The sequence below is a fragment of the Megascapheus bottae genome, chromosome X, assembly GCF_031878675.1.
Source record: "Megascapheus bottae isolate mThoBot1 chromosome X, mThoBot2.hap1, whole genome shotgun sequence".
NCBI classification, from domain to species: Eukaryota; Metazoa; Chordata; class Mammalia; order Rodentia; family Geomyidae; genus Megascapheus; species Megascapheus bottae.
The window spans coordinates 52,695,805-52,712,961 of record NC_143547.1 but is presented as its reverse complement, the minus strand read 5'-3'; positions in this window follow the sequence as shown (position 1 = coordinate 52,712,961).

Sequence of the window (17,157 nt, the reverse complement as noted above, 5' to 3'; positions counted from 1 at the left end):
TCTTAAAACTAATATTTTGTCAGTATGCAGTCAATGGTTTTAGATTTCATTTTTCACACCAAAGATGCCTTATCTTATGAATGTTAACTATTTAAAACTCCCTCTGTTTCTAATAATGAATCCTATAAAAAATTTATTTGGGAGGGACAGGAGGGAAAAACTGGGAGAGCAAGGAAAGAGGTGACATTGTCCTCTATATCTGACTTATGTAACTGTAACCCCTCTGTATATCATCTTTGTAATAAAAGGAAAAAATCAAAACAGAAATGTAATTTGTTTGATAACATATTATGATATATTTACCTGTCTCTGGTGAGCAAAATTTGAAAATGCATATTTTATTTTAATTTTGTATCATTGTGTTAGAAGTAATGCACCTAGTATCTAGCAAATGTAACTGTAAACCCTCTATCCATTACCCCAACAAAAAAATAAAATAAAATTTAAAAAAGAACTGTCTCATCTTTGTGTACCCATAATATCGCTGATATTAATAAAAATCATCTAATATACATATTGTAGATGGAGAGAGCCAAACATACATACATCCACACCCCCTACACACATACACCTATAGACAAATACTGAGACAGAGAAACAAATTCTAAGATGAAATAGTACAAGGAAATGTTACCAGATAAAGATGGGAGTAGATACCATTAATGATGCCATGTACTTATAAAATAGAATCATATAAATTAACCCCTCTGTACATCACCTTTACAATAAATTTTTTTAATCTTCTTAAATGTCATGTAGTAACACAAGAAATCATTTTACTTCTTTGGAAAAACCTTTACAAAGTAGCATACAATGTATTTGTGCAAAGAGTTTTCAATACAGGGACACTGATTTTATCTGTGAAACAGATAAATTATCCAGAATGATTAAGTCTAGAAATCTAGATTTGCTGATTAACTGTCTCCTAAATTTATGGCTGTTGGAGCCACTTAAAGCCATTACAATATCATCATCCTTATGATTTTATAATAAAAGTAGATGGGAGGGGAAACAAAGAATATTGTAGAAGGCAAGGGGTTATGATTAGCTCATCATCTTCTCTTATACTCTACCATGTTTTTTAAGGGAACAATGGAACAAAATAAATTTAAATGTCCAGTGGAGTCAAAAGTCAAACGAAAGTATTTAAAACATAAGCTTATTAAAATCACTGAACAACCAACATGTGAAAAATCTAGTACAGAAATATGAAGAACAATTAATTTATAGAAAGCATAATACAAGACAATGTTTTCTGAAAGTATAAGTGGACTTAAATTAGCAGCCTTTTGGCAGTGATTACGACATTGTATAGTATCTAACCAAATTATTAGCTTTGAAGATTAACTTAATGAAAAAAAATTGCTGGTTGTCATATTTCTGTGCATGTGAAATGAGGGATGATAATAAAAAGAGCAGGTTAAAGTATATGTGGAATTAAATCTCTAATTCTAAAAACTATTATTCATTACCATTTTGTAACAAAACCGTTTTGAAGATATGCTAGATAGGTTTAGTTTTTTAAAAGATTTTTTGTTTGTTTTGAAAGTCTATCTTATGATTTCATATTGCATGAATCAAGCTGGAGAAACAGTCTGGTGGATTTATTTTTTTTCATTTTATTTTTTATTATCGAGGTAATGTATAGATGGGTTACAGTTACATTCGCCAGATAGTAGGCGCATTACTTCTCACACATTGATACCCCTTCTTATGTTTTTGTCCCCATTCCCCTCCCCTACCTCTTCCAGTCATCTTGTTTTCTCTCCTTCCGTTTCCTATTTCAAATAAAAAAATGTATATACAATAGACCAGGTAAAATGTCAGATACAGAAACAATATGAGATTAACCAAAGGGCAACAAAGAGAAATAACATAGAACCTTAAGAACAACAATTACACAAGATAAGGCTCTTGTTTCCATATCCTAGAGTTCCTTTCATTTAATCTTACCCTATATAACCTTATGTACCTAGGTTTTGAGCTATTGTAATCCTCTGCTAGGCGAGTCCTAGATGTGTAATAATTATACAAATGAGGGAAATGATTGAGCCTGTGTTACTTTGGGTCGGGCTTACTTAACACGATTTTTTCCAAGTCTTTCCATTTCCTTACAAATGGGTCATTATCTCCCTTCTGCCTACCTCTTTTCAATTTTATATACTTCTTTGTTAACCCTGTTTGGACTTCAGCAGAATTATTAGAAACACAAAATTAGAAAGTAAAAGTCTACCCTCATTTACATCAAACACATGCTGCTTCTCATAGGAATATCCCCTAAAACAACAGATTTTATTATTCCTCTTTTCTTCACCTGACTGATTGTAGAGTAGCAGTGCAAATTCTCAAACCTGACATTGCACAACACTTATTCTCACTCCTTTGCATTAGTATTTTTGTCTGACTTCATCATATTGTCTGAGGAGCAACTCAAAATTAAGTCTATATTAAATATTAATGGCATCAGCATTATCCTCTTGAGTCAAAACCTTTATTTAGACAGTGTTGAGATAACTCAGTACATAGATCACTGGGGAATGCTCTATGCCAGTCAGTTCTAGTATTTAAACTGTTTTGGCCAACTTACTGATTTTCTTTGACAATGAAATGTAATTTTTTCACTTTTTGAAACAGTTATTACTTATTATATTTACATCTTCACCCTGAATAACTTAAAACACATCAATATGAAATATATCTTCCTTAGGTGGATTACCAAAAGCAGGAGGGAAATTGTGAATTAAAAAAATATGTTTCAGATGTTAGCTTTTTATTGCTTATGTGGAAAATCAATGTTAAAAATAACCAGTCTTGCAGGTTGATATATTTTCAGGAGGAATCTCTAAATACATTAGAAAAAAACAACAAAAATATTTCACAAGACAAAGGAAGTGGAATGATTATATGTGCAAAATTGTATTATACTTCAAAAGAAATTTAAACTCCATAACTCAGAATACATCATCATGGAAATGGAGGGGCTGGGAGTTTGGCCTAGTGGTAGTGTGCTTGATTACTTGGCACCACATACATAGAAAAAAAGGCTGGAAATGGTTCCTTGACTCAAGTGGTAGAGCTCTAGCCTTGAGATAGCCCAAGGACAGTACTCAGGTCCTGAGTTCAAGCCAGGACTGGCAAAAAAACTTAAAAAATATGGAATGTTGGCAAAACCATAATAGAAAAATAATTTATTATTTAAAATTGCATTGGTTTTTTTTTCTCAACTGTTCCATGGAAAGGAATAACCAGGGCCTAGTTTTTTTCATTGGAAACATATTGTATTACATGGTAGAGATAAATAATATCCAATTTCAGTTTGAAGAGTAATTGCATTTAAAGCTTTGTATGGCTTTATGTATTACTTCAGAAGATTGAAGGAAGTTGTGGAGGATGGAATTAATTCATTTGTATGCAACCAGAACTCCATGTAATGAGTAGGACTATTAAATCATGGGTAAGCAGCACTTAGCCAGAGAGAATGTAATAAAAATTTTCTTATGTGGGGTGGGAAATGGGGACAAAAACATGAGAAAGGGTATCAATGTTTGTGAAGTAATGCACCTACTATCTGGCGAATATAATTGAAACCCTACTATTAATTACAATAAAAATAGTAAAAGAAAATAAAAAAAAACATTTCTTACAATTTATTGAAAGTTTCATGCTTTGTTTAAAGTTTTGATTTATTCATTTCCTTATATAATAGAGTTACTGCTGCCTTTATATGTCACAGCTTGTGCTAGGGTTTTATTTAATATTCTGAATGTACGTGCTAGAATAGGAAATACATATCTTGACCTGCATAATAGGAGTGAAGAATAAAGTCCTTGATTGAGCACTTTAGGGTTTTCAAAAAGTAAAAGCCTTTATGGATGTGCACTATCTATAAAGCATGGTTCAGGCACTGAGAATAGTGCTGTGGATCATGAAAGGAAAGAAGGACTCAGTCTTCTGTGGATAATTAGAAAATATATAAACAATTTTAAGCAAATTACACCATGAAAGGTCAAAGAGTATTCTCTGATTTGTGGGAGAATATAGAAAGTAGTTTTTTACCTGATGGGAGATTTTGAGAAGGAAAGGGGCATCTTATTTTTCCTATTATTCTGAGTTTGCAATGTACTCTTCCTGACTTCTACTTATTTTTATACATTGACCATAAATATGCTTTTCAAAACTAAGAAAAGTGCACTGAAGGCAAAGCACTGGCAAGAGAGGAATGAAAGTAGCCTATCAAATTCTCACCTACTCAAATGAATAATAACTTGATTCTGGTTTTGTAACCAGGATTGCTTTTAAAAGGTATATTTTTGAAAAATTGCTACGACTAACACTCCATTTATTCTCCACGTTCCCTTGAATTATGTTTCTGAGAAATATCCTCAGGTTATATTGAAGATCTGTGTGCTCAGTGCTTTAGAGAAAGCTATTCCAAAGCAGAAACATACTCAGAATTTTTGTGAAAGGTCAGAAAATATAGCTTCAATAGAATCAACACAAAAGATATTTTTCTCCCTTCCCCCACCAATAAAATGTCAGTAGCTTGAGGATTACTGAGACCACAGCATGGTTACAAAATATCAATGTCCCTCATTGTAATCAAGAGATCATAATGTCTCTCAATCAGTCCCGAGTATATCTTAAGACTAAATTATAATTAAGCTGGAATGTAAAGAATGCAGCAGCCTAATCAATTACATTATAACCTGACTGAAATAATGACTAGTCAACAGAAAGATAATCTACATAAGGTTTATTTGAAAAGAGAACAAAGACAGATTTCTATGGTATATACTCATTACCACAAAAAATTATGCCACAAATAAAGAATAATCCAAGAACCTTTATTTAATAAAAATCTGTTGATTTCAGTAGCTTTTTTATTATATAGTTATCAACCCTGTGATATAAATTGTTCTTTGAAGTAAATTTATTAATAGAAAAGTATACCTATACCTATATGACCACTCATATAACCAATTTTTGTTCTGTACACTAAATAAATCTGCACTCTAATATTATCATGTAATTTCAATTGAGATTCACCATATCAAAATAAAAATAAAAACAAAACTGAACCTCAAACCCCAGGTACTTGATATGATTTCATGAGAACTCAACTGGTTTATGAAAACAAAGTATTTGAATATCTGATTATAGGCACCCATGTGCTGGAAAATTGTGGGTGTTCATAAATGCTGATTAAATTAACAAGAATTTGATAGCTGATGATCATGGATATAAAACATACATTACTACATAATGTTTCAAGACCTTGGGCAAGTTAATTACTCTTTTGAGATTCCAATACTTCCTGTGAAAATTTCTTTTACAGGATTCAATGAGATGCTTCATGTAACTTGTGTACTTGTAAACTTCATGTAACACTGACAGGAATATAGTCATTATATCTAAAATGCCATTTACTGCTTTCACTGATATTAGTAGAAGTGGGAATGGAAATATTAGTGGTAGCAGTAGAAAAGTTAGACTTCTTTGAAGATACCATCTACAGAAATTCCACAGAGCAATCTTCATTGATGAGTTCATGTAACGCTTTCAATATAGCAGTGTTTACGATACCCCACTCCACATCATCACTTTCAATCCAGATCAATGCTGAAAAAGAAGCCATTACTAAACAATAATACCTCACTGAAGTCAAGTAAGATCAATATTCATTCCATTTTTCTCAGTGCCCACAAAATCTACCGAATACCTTTTCCTAATTCCACCAGTTATCTTAAGTACAAATATTCTCTGTTAGCGTTACCATGAGTTTATACATGAAAGTTACTATGGCACAAAACTATCAAATGCTAAGTCTTCCACAAAAAAATAACTACTGATAGTATAGTTTTATTTTATGCAATCAACAGAACTAATTTCTAAAATACTACAGTTCTTGCCTCTACAGTCTAAGCAAAATCAGTCACTTTCCCCATATTATATAGTCATGCAGTAGCATTCATTATTCATTCACACTAAGAAGTTAGTATCTCAGTGCATTTCTTCTGTAGTGATAATGTTATCATTTGATCTTTTCTTTAAGTTCATTGAATATATAACTTCCAGCTCTAATTTGACTTACATCCTAAGATAAAATTCTACAAATAGATTTTTATTTTCTTTTGGTAAATTTCTAGGATGGGATATTTGGGTCAAATAATAGGTACATCTTACAGAAAATAGACAAAGGATTGTCAAGAGATACAGCATTTTATACTCCTACAAGAAAGATATAAATGGCAACTTAGTATTTTTAGGATATGGTCATAATTGATGTTTTTAGTTTGCTTTGGTTTCATTTTCCTTGGTTTTGGCAATCCCATTTTTGCATGATATGACACTTCATTGTGATTTTTAATTGCATTTCCCCAATGTTTAATGATAGTAAACATATTTCCATTTTTTTGCCTTAATATTTCTCTTGTGTTTAATAGTTTGTGTTTTTAACAGAGATTTTTATTTCTACTTAGGTATAAGAGGTATTTAAAAATTCTAGGGCATGGGTACCTGCTACTTGTCAGACATAGGCCATTTGTAACTTTAACACCTGAACTTAAACTCGGAACTGCAAACACTCGCTCTGCTTCCTTCCATATGTCTACTATTTGACCATACTTTCAGATTTTATATAATTAATTTTAGAGTCTCAGAGAAACTTCTGCCCTAGCTGGCATTGAATCAAGATTCTTCAGGCCTTAGAGTCCGGAGTAGCTAGGATTATAGGCATGTATCACTAGCACCCAAGCTTACGCTTTTTTTTTTTTACATTACCTTTTTTATTGTAATTATATGCTTACAGTTATATTTGCCAGATAGAAGGTGTATTACATCACACTCATTGATACCCCCTCTCATGCTTTTGTCCTCATTTCCCAACAGATAAGAAATAACATAGTACATAAGAATAATAATCGCACATTATATGGCTCTTCTTTCCATATACTGGAGGACCTTTCATTTAGTCTCGTCCCATATGGCCTAATATATCTAGGTTTTGAGCTACTGTAATCCTCTCCTAAGAGAGTCCAAGGTTAGTATTAATTATTACAAATGAGGAAAACCATTGAACCTATATTCCTTTAGATCTAACTTACTTTACTTAATATGATTTTTTTCCAAATCATTCCATTTCCTGACAAATGAGGCAATGTCATTCTTTCTGACAGCAGCATAGAATTCCATTGTGTACAAATACCAGATCTTGTTAATCCACTCATCAACTGAGGGACATCTGGGTTGGTTCCATATCTTTGCTTTGGTAAATAGTGCTGCAATGAACATAGTTGATTTACTGGATTTAGTATGTCCTTGTTTCTGGATGATTGGGTAAATGCCAAGAAGTGGAATTGCTGGGTCATAGGGGAGCTCTATGTTTAATATTTTGAGGAACTGCCACACTGCTTTCTGTAGTGATTGAATGAGTTTGCACTCCCACCAACAGTGTAGTAGTGATCACTCCTGGCAACATCACCTCCAGCATCTGTTGTTATTAGATTTCTTTTTTTTTTGCCAGTCCTGGGCTTGAGCTCAGGGCCTGAGCACTGTCCTTGGACTTTTTTCTCAAGGCTAGAACTCTACCACTTTTGCCACAGCACCACTTCCAGCTTTTTGCTATGTATGTGGTACCGAGGAATCGAACCCGGGTCTTCGTGTATGCTAGGCAAGCACTTTAACCACTAGGCCAAACTCCCGGCCATTGTTGATCCTGGCCATTCTAACTGGAGTGAGGTGGAATCTTAGAGTTGTTTTGTTTGCATTTCTTTTATGACCAGAGATGTCAAGCATTTCTTCATGTGTCTATAGGCCATTCTTATTTCTTCTTCAGAAAAGACTGTCTTTAAGACTTTGGCCCATCTTTTAATGGGATGGTTGTTTCTTTGGAGATTAGTTTTGGAGTGATTCAAGTTTTTGAGCTGTTGATATATTTTAGATATGAGGCCTTTGTCCCTTGTACAGTTAGTAAAGAGCATCTCCCACTCTATAGGCTTTCTAGTTAATTTGCTAGCTATGTCCTTTGCCATACAGAAGCTCTACAGTTTAATGCAGTCTCACTTATCCAGACTTTCTCTGATTTCTTGTGTTTATTGGTCCTTATTAAGAAAGTTTTGACCTGTGCCAAGGAGACCTAGTGTATCTTCTATTCTTTCTTGTAAAGTTTTCAGTGTATCTGCCTTTACCTCGATGTCTTTGATACATTTGGATTTAATCCTGGTGCAGGGTGACAAATGATCCAACTTTAGTTTTCTGCAGGTGCTTAACCAGTTCTGCCAGTGCCACTTGTTGAAGAGGCTGTCTTTCTTCCATTCTATTTTTGGGCTCTTGAGGGTTAATTTTTTACCTTGGTATCTTGAAAAAGTTTCTAATCACCTCAAGCACTCCTAGGTAGTGGAGTCTTTAGAGTTCTTTATATACAGAATCATGTCATTTGCAATGATGGAAAATTTCACTTCCTCTTTCCCTATTGGATCCCCTTTATGCTTGCTTCTTGCCTTATTGCTCTGGGTAGGAATTCTAATACTATGTTAAAGAGGAGTGGAGAGAATGGATAACCTTATCTGGTGCCTGATTTTAGAGGAAATGGCTTTAGTTTTACACCATTAAATATAATGCTAGCTGTGGATTTGTCAGCCTTTATTACACTGAGAAATGTTCCATGGAATCTGAGTTTCTCCAGAGCTTTTAGAATAGAGGGGCATTGAATCTTGTGAAATGCCTTTTCTGCATCTTTTGAGACAATCATGTGATTCTTGTCCTTGCTCCTATTGATATGATGAATTATATTTATTGACTCGCATATATTGAACAAGCTTTGTATCCCAGTGATGTATCCTGTTTGATCATAGTGTATAATATTTTGATGAGTTGCTGGAGATGGTTGACCAGTATTTTGTTGAGAAGTTTTGCATCAATATTCTTCAGAGAAAGAAACGTGTCTCTAATTTTCCATCTTTGATAAGTCCAGTTCTAGTTTTGGAACGAGGTTTTTGTTGGCCTCATAGAATGACTTTGGGAAAGAGCTTTCACTTTCAATATCATTGAAGAGTTTGAGGAGTATTGGTGTGAGCTATGGTTTGAAGGCCTTATAGAATTCTGCTGTGAATCTATCAGGACCTGGGATTTTCTTGAATGGGAGGTCTCTTATTGCTATTTCTATTTCAGTACTTGAAATAGGTCTGTTTAGTTGGATTAAGTCTTCTTGGATAAATTTGTGTATGTTAATATTGGCTAGAAATACATCCAAGTCTTGTAGCTTCTCTAATTTGTTGGCATAAAAATTTGAAAAGTATTCCCTTATGATGTTCTAGATCTTGAACCAACTCCTTGTTTTTTTTTATTCTTTCTATGGGTTTTTTTGGACTCCATTTAATTCTGCTTTGATTTTAATAATTTGCTTCGTTCTACTGGTGTTTTGCTCTTTTTCCAAGAGCTTAAGGTGTGCCATTGAATTGTTGGTTTGCGATTTTTCCGATTTGTTAATACAGGCAATCAGAGCTATAAGTTTTCATCTGAGTACTGCCTTTGCTGTGTCCCAAAGGAGCTGGTATTTTGTGTGCTCCTTTGTGTTAAATTTCATAAACTGTTGAATTTCTGTTCTGATCTCCTCGATGACCGATTGGTGATTCAACAATGTGTTGTTCAATCTCCATGAGTTACAGGGTTTTCATTGGTGGAGACTGGTGTTAAGTTCCGATTTGATGCCCTGTGGTCTGAGAGAATGCAGGGAATAATTGTAGAGTTTCTGAATCATCACCCTTTGGTTTATGGCCTAAATTGTCATCCATTTTAGAAAATGTTCCATGTGCTGCTGAAAAACAAACATATTCTGTTGTTGCTGGTGGAATATTCTCAGATGACTGTTTGTCTAGTTGGTCTATATAGTTGTTCAATTCTGAGGTTTCTCTGTTGAGTTTTTGCTGGTTGATCTGTCCATAGGTGAGAGTGGTGTGTTATAGTTACAAACAGTCACTGTGTTTGGATCTATGTGTGGATTTAGTGAAAGTGAAGTTTGCTTGAAGAAGTTCGGTGCTCAATCATTCGGTGGGTAGATATTTAGGATGATTATATCATCCTGGAGGAGAGATGCCTTTATTAGTATTTAATAACTTTCTTTGTCTCTTCTCACTAATTTTAGTTTGAAGTCTATTTTATCTGATATGAGGATGGCAACTCCAGCCTGTTTATGGAGGCCATTAGCTTGATAAAGTTTATTCCATCCTCTCACTTTCAAAAAATGTTTGTTTTGGGGGGCAAGATGTGTCTCTTGAAGACAGCAGAATGATGGAACTTGCTTTGTGATCCAACTAGACAGTCTATGTCATTTAATTGGAAAGTTAAGTCCATTGATATTGAGGGTTAGGATTGAAAAATATTTACTAGTTCCTGCCATTATTTTTCATTTTGTTAGGGCCTGTGGCTTGTCAGTACTTGCGATAATTAGGTGGTATGATTTTTCGGGGCCATTTCTCTATCAATGGTATGTTTCTATTGGTTTTCTATATGTAGTACATCTTTGAGAATTTTCAGTGACGCTGGTTTGGTCACTATGTAATGTTGCAAGTTATCCTTGGAACGGAAGTTTTTATTGTTACCTTGGTTATGAATGAGAGTTTAGCTGGGTACAGTATTCTTGGTTGGTAGTTATTTGTCTTTAGAGAATGACATCCATCCTTCCAAGCTCTTCTTAATTGCTTGGTATCTTCTGAGAAATCTGAGGTTATTCTGAATGGTTTTCCTTTGTAGGTGATTGGTCTCTTCTCCCTGGCTGCTTTTAGGATCCTTTCCTTGGTCTCTATTGATCCTGTATGGATTATAATGTAGAGATGGTATGTCCTTTTCTGGTCAGGTCTGTTAGTCATTCTAAAAGCTTCTTGTATCTGGATGGGCCTGTCCTTCTGGATCTTTAGGAAGTTTTCTGAAATGATTCCCTGAAGTATATTTCCAATTCCATTGACCTCATTCTCCAGGCCCTCCTCAATATCAATTGGCCTTAAATTAGGCTTCCTAATTGTATCTTGGAGCTCCAGAAGAGATCTCTCATATTTCCTAGGTTTGGTTTGACTCTTTTTCTGGTCTTTTTCTATAATATGTAGATTATGTTCAACCCCGGGGATTCTCTCTTCTGCATTGTCTAACCTGCTATCAATACTTTCTACTTTGTTCTTCAAATCCATTCCTGCCAATTGATCACTTTTAATGCCTTGCATCTTTTATTTTAGATCATGTATGGACTTCTTTACTTCCTTGATTTTGATTTGAGTGGTCTCTTTGAAGACCTTTAGCTCAACACCTTTACTCTCATTGGACATTTGTTGGAGTTCTGTCAGCTTTTTGTTTGTGGATTTTATGAATTCATCCACTTTTCTTTGATTGTCTTCCTCATGATCACATATATCCTTCTGTATATTTTCAAATTTTTCATTGATCATGCTTACCAATTGCATTTGTATTTCATTTAAAATGTTCTTCTCTAGGTTTGCCATTGACTGCTCCATTGCTTGTTTATGTTGGGTGGGAAATGCTATTCCTTGATTTGCCATTTTTCTTTAGTTTCTTGTTCTGCCCCTTTGAAAATGGGAACAAGACGATTACCACAAAACATTACAATTTTAAGATATGACCAATCTCAAGTTTATAGCTGCCTAGACTATAGAAGTTTACAATTTTAGACTTGTATTATCACTCCTCTCTCTTTTTGTACACTTACAGACAAAAGTAACACCACCCACAATCCAATCTCTATATTAAAGTCATTCTGGACCTACAGTATAATTGAACACACACATATACAGTCTTGGTTAACAACAATCAACTGTAGATCCATGCATTGTAAAAATTGAAGAAGGAACGAAGAACCACATATAGAAAAATAGTATTAAAGACAAGAGAGGAAATAAGAAAAGAGTAATGTAGGAGTGTAAGTATAATATAGTAATGAAGGGAAGGGATAGAGTGAGGATAACTGCCCTAAACTGATAGAAAAAATAATTGAATGTAAGTTTAGAAAAAAATTGAGATAAAACTAATAAAAAATAAAAATTGTAATAAAAATAATATAAAGAAAAGAAGAACGTACATATGGGTGGGGTCAATGATGAAAATTAAAAAAAGTTAAATTTAAATTTAAAAAAGGGGGACACCTCACAATTGTGAGTTCTTAAACAAGAAATACTAAGGTTAAGAACCAACAGATTAAAAAGCAGGGGACTGGATTAATAAAATATAATTTCTAACAAGTCTGTAAATAATGCTCTGTCACTATGTTTCTACAAATGATCACAATGACAGATGGAAACAGAAAAAATAGAATAAAAATATTATTTAAAAAGGCGAAAATGAACATGGAGGTAAAATGGCAAAAAAGAACAAGTAAAAATGCAAATAGAAAAAGTATTAAATAAGAATAAATTATGTTTACAAAAGAAAAGGAAAAAAAAGCATTTTTCAGGGTTTTTTTGGGGGCAAGGGTTAGGAAACTTGTGTCTCCACCAAATTGGAGATCCAAACACTTTAAAAAGTCTTTTTCTTTTGTGATCTGGTTTGCGGTTTTTCCTCATCAGTTTACTTGATTGGGTGAAATATTACTGATTTGGTTTGAGGACTCTGACAGTTCACCCAGGTTCATTTATTGGCAGGGCAGTGAGCTTTTTGAGTCCTGCATGAGAAAGCTAACTATTTTCAGTCATTTGGGCTTTAGCCAGTTCAGCAGAGAGCCTGGGGTGGATCACCCTGTGGCTTTGTTTACCCACAATGTGGCCTTGCCTTGGAGGAACTACTTCCGCTAGGGCAGGTAAACAGACATCCAGCTAAGCTGACTCTGGGAAAAACGTTTGCCCTTTTGAAAGATGGCTCTGGCAGCACTACTTCTCAGGCTCCAGTTGGTATGGCAGGGTCTTTGCTAGTAGTCAGGATGGTGTTGTTGTTGGCTGGTGGGGGAGTGGGTACATTTCTAATTTGAGTAGGAGTGAAAATGTCTCTCTCCAATGAGGTACTTACAATTCCCTGGGTTGTCTGAGTCAGTGAAGCTGGCAGGTCCGTGCCTTGGATAGGTGATGGTTTTGCGGCTTGGTCAGACTAACTAGAGCAGGCAGGTCTACGCTGCCAAGAAGTGCTGTCTGCTGGAATTCCCGAGGGATGCTTTGTCTCCTTTGCTGCTCATTTGGGGAGCAGCTGGCACTGTGGTTGCCCCACCATAGAGGGAGTGGGCTCCAAGATTTTTCTTGAGCAGAATGCCTGACTTTCCTCTCTGACTGAGATCTCTGTGATGCTAAAGCTTACTTAGAAACTCTTTAGGTCTGCTGAACTTTCCACTACTATGCTAGAACTGCTATCTTGGCAATAGCTCAGAAAGACTCACCCTGAACCACCGCCATGTTTCCTGTGTTGATATTTGTTTGTTTTTGGTTGGTATATGGCTTGAACTCAGGGCCAGGGCACTGTCCCTGAGCATTTTTGATCAAGGATAGAGCTCTACCACTTTGAACCACAGCTCCACTTCTATTTTCTGGTGCTTAATTAGAGCTAAGTATCCCACAGACATTCTTGTCCACACTGGCTTTAAACCCTGATACTCTGTTCACACCCTTCTGAGTTGCTGGCAATACAGGCTTGAGCCACCAGGGCTCAGCTTATATTTATGTATCTGACTATCTTCATTCAAGATGATTTTTTAAGACTCACTCATATTGCTTCACATATCAGTAATTTATTTTGCTTTATCACTAAGCAATGTTTCTTTTCTATGTGTATGTGACAATGTACAAAAACCTATTTACTACTGATAGACCTTTCCTAGTCTTGTGCTACCATAAATAATTCAAGTATGAACATTTCTGTACAAATTCAGGTCAACAGATGTTTTCATTTAAGCTAAATAGTTATATAAAAATATAAAGTATTGTAGTGCACAGTGGCTGCTCACGCCTATAATCCTAGCTACTCAGAAGACTGATATGTGAGGATTGCAGTTTGAAGCGACCTCAGTCAGGAAAATCCATGAGATTCTTATCTCCAATAAACTACTCAGAAACTGCCACAAGTGGTGCTGTGACTCAAGTTGTAGAATGCTAGCTTTGAGCAAAGGGAGCTCAAAGACATTGTCCAGGCCCAGGATTCAAGCCCCAAAAATGTAATTGCTGGATTGTTTAATTCATAAGTATTTAATTTTGTAATAAGTGGCCAAATTTTGGAAAAAATACAACTCCATTTCACATCATAACAGTTAATGTAAAATAATTCAATTTTCCAATTAGGTCATTCACCACATTTTAGTGTCAAATATACACTTGTTGATTGTGACATGCATTTTCATTATCATGAGCAAAAGTAATCCTGAAAAAATGCTTTTGCATGTGTATTGTCATTTTTATAAAATATATGTATGTATTCAAATTATTTGACTTTTTTATTTAGAAACATATTTCAGTTGATCTACTACATAGTTGTCATTTTATCCTATATATGAGAATATTTTATATGTGAACATACAAATGAATATATGACCTATAGATGTATATGTAACCCTTCCTCATTGACATGCCTGTAAAAATCATTGTATTTGGTAAGATATGTGAATTGCAAACAGTTCTGTCAGAACAGGTCTTTTTTTTTTTCTTTTTTATTGTAATTAGTAAAAGGGTTACATGATATTTGCCAGATAGAAGGTGCATTAATTCACATACATTGATACCCTTTCACATGTCTTGGTACCCATTTCCCTCCCCCCCACACCCCCCACCCGTCTTGGTTTCCCCCCTTCCCTATCAAATTTAAAATATCCAAATACAAATAAATTCAATATATCAGATAACAAAGTGAGATACTATACCAATATGAGATAACCAAGGGACAGCAAAGGAGATGAGAGACAACATAGTACATTAAGGACAACAATCATTCATTATATGGCTTTTGTTTCACTATCCTGGAGGTCCTTTATATTAGCTTCACATTATATGTCTGTATGTATCAAGATTTTGCTCTATTGCAAAACTCTGCTAGTAGAGCCCAAGGTTTCTACTGATTATGACGAATGAGGGAAACCATTGAGCCTAAGTTCCTTTGATTCTGGCTTACTTCACTTAATATGATTTTTTCTAAGTCTTTCCATGTCCTAACAAATGGGGCGATGTCATTCTTTCTGACAGCAGCATAGAATTCCATTGTGTACAAATACCACAACTTGTTGATCCACTCATCAACTGAGGGACATCTAGGTTGGTTCCATACCTTTGCTATGGTGAATACTGCTGCAATGAACATTGTTGTGCTAGTGGATTTAGTATGTCCTTGTTTCTGGATGGTTGGGTAAATGCCAAGTAGTGGAATTGCTGGGTCATAGGGGAATTCTATGTTTAGCCTTTTGAGGCACTGCCACACTGCTTTCCATAGTGGTTGGACGAGTTTGCACTCCCACCAACAGTGTAGTAGTGATCCCTCCTGGCCACATCCCCTCCAGCATCTGTTGTCATTCGTTTTCCTGATCCTGGCCATTCTAACTGGAGTGAGGTGGAATCTTAGAGTTGTTTTGATTTGCATTTCTTTTATGACCAGAGATGTTGAGCATTTCTTCATGTGTCTATAGGCCATTTTTGTTTCTTCTTCAGAGAAGACTCTCTTTAAGTCTTTGGCCCATTTTTTAATGGGATGGTTGTTACTTTGGAGGTTAGTTTTGGAGTGATTCAATTTTTTGAGTTGTTGATATATTTTAGATATGAGGCCTTTGTCCGTTGTTTGGTTGGTGAAGATCTTCTCCCACTCTATAGGCTTCCTGATTAGTTTACTAGCTATGTCCTTTGCCATACAAAAGCTCTGCAGTTTAATGCAGTCCCACTTATCCAGCCTTTCTCTGATTTGTTGTGATTCTTGGTCCTTATTAAGAAAGTTTCGACCTGTGCCACGGAGGACTAGTGTATCTCCTATTCCTTCCTGTAGAGTTTTCAGTGTGTCAGCTTTTACCTCCAGGTCTTTGATCCATTTGGAGTTAATTCTAGTGCAAGGTGACAAAGAAGGATCCAGCTTTAGTTTTCTGCAGGTGCTTAACCAGTTCTGCCAGCACAACTTGTTGAAGAGGCTCTTTCTTCCATTCTATTTTTTTGGCTCCCTTGTCAAAGATTAGGTGGCCATAGGTCTGTGGTTTAATATCTGGGTCCTCAGTTCTATTCCATTGGTCTTCAGGCCTGTTCCTGTGCCAGTACCAAGCTGTTTTGAGAATTATAGCTCTGTAATCGAGTCTAAAGTTTGGAATTGAAATTCCTCCAGCGCTGTTCTTTCTGCTAAGAAGTGTTTTTGCTATACGGGGTCTTTTATTATTCCATATGAAATTTTGGATTGCCTCTTCTATTTCTTTAAAGAATGACATTGGTATGTTGATGGGTATTGCATTGAATTTGTAGATAGCTCTTGGCAAGATTGTCATTTTCACAATGTTGATTCTTCCAATCCAGGAGCATGGGAGGTTTTTCCATTTCCTTAGTTCTGCTTTAATTTCCTTTTTTAGGGTTTTAAAGTTTTCCTCAAAAAGGTCCTTTACATTCTTAGTTAAGCTAATTCCTAGGTACTTTATTTTCTTTGAGGCTATTGTGAAAGGAGTTTCTTTCCTGATTATTGCCTCGTTCCTCTCACTGGTGGCATAAAGGAAGGCAGTTGATTTTTGAGGGTTGATTTTATAGCCTGCTACTCTTCCAAAGCTTTGGATCAACTCAAGGAGCTTGGGAGTAGAGTCTATAGAATTCTTTAAATACAGAATCATGTCATCTGCAAAGAGGGATAGTTTTATTTCCTCTTTCCCTACTTGGATCCCCTTTATGCTTGCTTCTTGCCTTATTGCACTGGTTAGGAATTCAAGTACTATGTTAAAGTGTAGTGGAGAGAGTGGGCATCCTTGTCTCGTTCCTGATTTTAGAGGGAATGGCTTTAGATTATCACCATTAAGTGTAATACTAGCAGTAGGTTTCTCATACACAGCCTTTATTACATTGAGGAATGTTCCATGGATTCCTAGTTTCTCCAGAGCTTTTAACATAAAGGGGTGTTGGATCTTGTCAAATGCCTTTTCCGCGTCTATTGAGACAATCATATGATTTTTGTCTTTGCTACTGTTGATGTGTTGAATTATATTAATTGATTTGCGTATGTTGAACCAGCTTTGCC